Genomic DNA, 6146 nt, shown 5'->3' with positions numbered 1-6146 from the left:
CTGTTGCTTCTGTCTTCCAGGTTGGCTGCTCTCTCTGTCTGCTTACTGAACACAGTGTGGGCATTTCCCCAGCTTCTGGCATTGGCTCCAGGCTCCTCTCACTTCCCCCTTCTCTGCCTCTTTTCCTCCTTTCTCTCCCTGCTGAGCTTACCCACTTATTGCTCTTACTAATTAGCCCAGCAACAGCTCCCACATCCACCCCTCCCATGAATGCCAGGCCAGCATTTCCAACAGACTGCTGTCTTCTGTCAGTCAGATGAACAAATTCAAAAATGGAACCTTCTATCTCTTCCCCTCCCACTTCACAGCAGCATCCTCCCACGAATGTCTCACTTTTGTAAACGGAAACCCTGTCTTCCAGGAACCCAAACCTGAAACATCAGATTCTGCATCACACTTTCTTTTTATCAGTCCTTACACCCAAACAGAAATGAACCACAGTGGGCGGAGGACACAGTTGTGGAGGAGCCGTGGAGTCAGCTGACTGGAGTCAGATCCTGGCTATACCATGTCTGACCTTGAGAAAGTCTTTTTAACGTCTATGAATCCTAGAGTTTTTGTTTGTTTGTTTGTTTGTTTTAAATAGGCAGGGTCTCACTCTGTTGCCCAGGCCCAGGCTGGAGTGCAGTGATGTGATCTTGGCTCACTGCAGCCTTGGCTTCCCAGGCTCAAGTGATCCTCCCGCCTCAGCCTCCTGAGTAGCTGGGACTACAGGCGCACCTACCATGCCCAGCTAATTTTTGTATTTTTTTGTAGAGAGAGAATTTCACCATGTTGTCCAGGATGGTCTTGAACTCTTGTGCTCAAGCAATCTGCCTGCCTTAGCCTCCCAAAGTGCTGAAATTATAGGCTTGAACCACTGCATCCTGCCTTAAAAGTGAGTTTTAACTAGTATTTTTCCATCTCCTACCTGGAAAATAGTCACAGAGATAATAATTTATCTTTTGTGTAATGTCCTTTCCCTTTAAAGGGTATTGAATAGTTTTTTAAATTATTTTTTTTGAATCATGGTGAAACACACATAACACAGTTTATCGTCTTAAACGTTTTTTAAGTGGACAGTTCAGTGGCCTTGAACACATTCACATTCTTGTGCAACCATCACCAGCCATCTCCAGAACTCTATTTCCTCACACTGAAACTCTGTACCCATTGAACAGCTCCCTATTCTCTCCTCCCCAAAGCCCCTGGCAACCACCATTCTACTTTCTCTCTGTGTGAAGTTCACCATTCTAGGTACCTCATATAAGTGGAATCATACGGTATTTGTCCTTTTGTGACTGGCTTATTACACTTAGCATAATGTCCTCAAGGGTCATGCATGTTGTAGCATGTGCCAGAATTATTTCCTTTCTTTTTCTTTCTTTTTTTTTTTTTTTTTTGTTGAGATGGAGTTTCGCTCTTATCGTCCGAGCTGGAGGGCAGTGGCACGATCTTGGCTCACTGCAACCTCCGCCTCCTGGGTTCAAGCGATTCTCCTGCCTCAGCCTCCCGAGGAGCTGGGATTATAGGCGCCCGCCACCACACCTGGCTAATTTTTGTATTTTTGGTAGTCACAGAGTGTCACCACGTGTCTGAATCAGGCTGGTCTTGAACTCCTGACTTCAGGTGAGGAGGTCGACCCGCCTTGGCTTCCCAGAGTGCTGGGATTACAGCCATGAGTCACCACACCCGCCCGAGCTTTCCTTCCTTTTGAAGGTTGAATCATGTTCTGTTGTATGGATGGACCACATTTTGTTTCTCCACTCATCCTGTCAGTGAGCACTGGGTTGTTTTCTCCTCTTGGCTATTGTGAATAATGAATAGGAACATGAGTGTGCACCTGTCTCTTCGAGTCCCTGCTTTCAAGTCTTTTGGATGTACACCCAGAAGTGGAGTTTCTGGATCATATGGTAATTGTATATTTAACCTTTTGAGGAACTGCCGTACTGATTTCCATAGGGGCTGCACTATTTTACATTCACACCAGCAATGTACAAGGGTTCCCCTTTCTCCTCGTCTTACACTTATTTTCTGTTTTTAATATAAATTTTTTAAATATGAGGAATTAACTAGGTTTAGTCAGTGTTTCTCTAAACTTATTCGGAAGATCACGTCTCAGAATCATCTGGAGGGGGTGCTTATAAAAATGCAGACTCCTAACCCCACCTCAGACCAAGTAGGACCCCTGAGACTGGGGTCACAAAGTGTGACTTTGTGTGTGTGTGTGTGTGTGTGTGTGTGTGTGTGTGTGTGTGTGTGATACAGGGTCTCACTCTGTTGCCCAGGCTGGAGTGCAGTGGTGCCATGACTTCTCACGTAGCCTCCAGCTCCTGGGTACAAACAATCCTCCTGCCTCAGCCTCCTGAGTAGCTGGGACTACTGGTGTGTGCCACCACGCCCAGCCAATTTTAAAATTTTTTGTAGAGATTGGGTCTCACTTTGTTGCCCAGGCTGGTCTCGAATCCCGGCTTCAAGTGATCCTCCCGCCTTGGCTTCCCAAAGTGCTAGGATTACAAGCATGAGCCACCGTGCACGGCCTGAAGTGTGGCTTTTAAACAAGTTCCTATAGGTACTACCTCCTTCACCCACAGGAGGGCCTCCTGCAGGTGGGGTTCTGGCCGTTATTAGAGGCGGGGAAGAGGGATAGGAAGGGGAGAGCAACTTCCTGGCCCCCTAAAGCTACAGCACATTGGAGAACTCAAGTCACAGTCATCAGGATAATCTCATGTGTATTCAAAAGACCACAGAAATTAAAAATTGCAATCATCCATATTGTTTTTTCAAGTTTTCAGTCTTTTCAGTCATGATCTACCAAAAAAGTCAAATCGAGGTCTGGAAGCATGACATTTTTAGCTGAGGAAATGCTCTTGATCAAAAACCAGATTTTGACAGGCGATACTCAAGTGAAATACCCGATTATCAGCTTCCTACAGATCTCACCAGAGCCATTCTCAGGCATTAGGGAAGCAATCTCCATGAGGGCCACTTCCCCGGCCACAGCGCCTGCTGTGAGATGAGTCATGCCTTTTGTCTTGTGCCTGGAATTTGGGGATGTTTATGAAAAGTTGATGTAAATACTAGTCATAATTCCTCTCTTCACAGATTCTTTATTTCAGAAAATGAGTATTTCATCACGTACAAACGTCATATCACTTCCAGCTCCATTGCCACCTGGAAATGTTCTTTCTACTGTTTTACTAGGGATTATTTAAAGGCTGTTGGGAACTCTCCAGAGAACACAGTTTCTGGGATGCCTTCAGTCATATTGAAACGCACATTCGCGTCAACTGCACTGTAGAGGAAAGGGGATATTCTCCCTTCCCATTATGGCTGAGGCCCTTATAAGAAAAAAAGACAGATTAATAAGAGAAAAGCATCCAAGTGTATTTGATGTAAGTTTTACACGATACAAGACACTTTATAAGGAAACGAAGACCCAAAGAAACGGGTAGACCTGTGTGTTTTTTATGTTCATTTTGATGAAGAAGTAGATAGTCGTGGAGAGGTACAATTGAACAAAAAACAAGTACGGTCGGGTGGTAGCGCAGTGCGAGGGGAACCCAGCAGGTCCTGTTCAGACTCCTGTCTGTGGTCCTGTGTCTTCAGAGATCAGGATGCTCCTTCGCCTGGGTAGAGGGAGGGCACCTCTTGAAAAACAGTCTTAGGTCTGTCTTCAGGGGAAGGTAGGAGACGCTTTCCCTGGTGCTACAGCTTGCTTCAGGGGATGAGTGAGAGGAAGGTGAAAAGGACTACCCATGTTTTGGGGTCGTGTGTCATGAACCCCATCATTACCAGTTTTATCTTTTGAGTGCTGAGAGGAGGTTCTTGAGGTTAACAAGGAAGTGCTAATGAAAAGCAAAGTATCTTTTTTTTTTTTTTGGCAGGTTCTCGCTCTGTGGCCCAGGCTGGAGTGCAGTGGCATGATCACAGCTCACTACAGCCTCTATCTCCCAAGCTCAGGTGATCCTACCGTCTCAGCCTCCCAAGTATCTGGGAATACAGGCACGTGCTGCTATGCCCAGCTAATTTTTTAATTTTTTTGTAGAGATGAGGTCTTGCTATGTTGCCCAGACTGGTCTCCCAACTCCTGGGCTCAAGCAGTCCCCCTGCCTCAGCCTTCCAAAGTGCTGGGATTATAGACTGAGCCACCATGCCTGGCCCCAAAGTATCTTTTTAAACGCAGCCTCTTTGAGTTTCAGTACAACATCTATTTACTCGCTTCGTTTAAATTCTCAAAGCAGATGAGATGTAATTAATACATACATCATGATGACATTTCCCATAGCACAATAAAACTTAACTTTCAAATTAAGCCACTCTGCTACTGAACATTAGCATTTTTAAGGTAAAGCATGATGGTTCATACCTTTTAAAAAAATAGATAATGGGTCACATCAGCTTTCTTCCCCGGTGGCATCTCTCAGCATTCTACTGAATTCCTCAGACACAGCCACTAGACTAGCCCAGATGAACGTACTCAAGCAGGACACAGTCCAGACTTCCCAGCTAGTCTCAAACAAAACAGAGCAGAATAAAAGCCACAACATCCCATGGAATTCCTGTAAACAGACATAATGTTATGCAAATGGCCATCTAACCTATTTGGTACTTGGCCAGTTGTTACAGGAAAGGGGTCCTGATCCGCTCCCCAAGAGAGGGTTCTTGTATCTCATGCAAGAAAGAATTCAGGGTGAGTCCATAAAGTAAAGTAAAGCAAGTGTATTAGGAAAGTAAAGGAATAAAAGAATGGCTACTCCATAGACAGAGCAGCCCCGAGGGCTGCTGGTTGGCCATTTTTATGGTTATTTCTTGAGTATATGCTAATCAAGGGGTGGATTATTCATGCCTCCCCTTTTTAGACCATATAGGGTAACTTCCTGACATTGCCATGGCATCTGTAAACTGTCATGGCGCTGGTGGGAGTGTAGCAGTGAGGACGACCAGAGGTCATTCTCATGGCCATCTTGGTTTTGGTGGGTTTTAACTGCTTTCTTTGCTGCAACCTGTTTTATCAGCAAGGTCTTTATGACCTGTATTTTGTGCTGACCTCCTATCTTATCCTGTGACTTCGAATGCCTTCACCATCTGGGAATGCAGCCCAGTAGCTTTCAGCCTTTTTACCCGACTCCTATTCAAGACGGAGTTGCTCTGGTTCACATGCCTCTGACACGATGGTGATGGAGAAAGAAAAGAGAGTTAGAAACAAAATGATCATTTTATAGAGAAACCCAGTCCCTACAAACAGCATCCTGTTTTTGGGAAAAGCCCTGGGGGACAATGTCATAAACACTTCCCTCTCATTTTTCTTCCCATATTTCCAGTCCTGTCTGCTGCTTTATTTCACAAAAAGCATTAATTACATTTTGTCAGGAATGAAAGGTCATTTTGTACTGGTGGCCTGGCATGGAGAATATCAGGGACTGCGGACTTTCAGTGAGTCAAAGATCAAGGCCAAATTGATAGTCTGGGAGAAATAAGTATGCTATTTATGGAAGTAAGCATTTAAAACTCATTTTTTTTTAATTGTACTTTTAGGAGCTATGGGGACATACTGAAATAGACTTATTCTTTTTAAGTACAGTTTCATTCATGTAAACACATTGTTTTATAAAGGCTTGGAGGCAGATGAATTAATACTTGGGTGTTTGGTGCTAATTTTACTGTTTAACAAGAGAGAGAAGGCAGGCTGGGAGGAGCCAGGATTTGCCTTTGTTCTGTTCAATAGAGGGCAGACGCAATGACTTCTTTCACGGAGGACCTAAAACTCTGGAGAACAGGGTCCCTCAGATTTTAATGTGGCTGCATATCGCCTGGGGACATCGTCAAATGCAGGTTCTCATTTAGCAGCTCAGGATGGGGCCTGAGATTCTGCATTTCAAGCAAGCATCGGGCATCGCTACTATTGCTTGGTGGACCGACCACACTTTGCTCTGTGCTGTCTTAGTGTAGCATTGCTGAACAAGTTGAATTTGCACCTCATTAAAATGACACTTGTGCTAAGAAGCAAACAGGTGCTTTGCATCCTCTTAGAGCTACAGAGCAGAAAGCCCCGAACAACAGGAAGACCAGGCCTTCTGGGCTGTTAACCTGCTTGGCTCTCTTATCAATTAATTGGAGTCCTTGTTTGGTTTGAGACTTAAAAGTGTACTTTATACTTTCCAGTG

The 6146-nt window shown here is 44.7% G+C and overlaps 1 long non-coding RNA gene across 1 annotated transcript; it reads right to left on the bottom strand.

The window, feature by feature from the left end:
- Positions 1–3113: 3113 nt before the first annotated feature.
- LOC105490186 (uncharacterized) lies at positions 3114–4721 on the bottom strand. The gene is made up of 3 exons (XR_011615176.1): positions 4581–4721; positions 4349–4488; positions 3114–3608 (listed from the first exon to the last, which is right to left on the bottom strand). It is a non-coding gene; the product is annotated as an uncharacterized lncRNA (long non-coding RNA).
- Positions 4722–6146: the final 1425 nt, after the last annotated feature.

Source organism: Macaca nemestrina, chromosome 16 (genome assembly GCF_043159975.1).
Source record: "Macaca nemestrina isolate mMacNem1 chromosome 16, mMacNem.hap1, whole genome shotgun sequence".
Taxonomy (NCBI): Eukaryota; Metazoa; Chordata; class Mammalia; order Primates; family Cercopithecidae; genus Macaca; species Macaca nemestrina.
The sequence above is the reverse complement of the archived record's forward strand: the minus strand, read 5'-3'. Positions and strand labels throughout refer to the sequence as shown.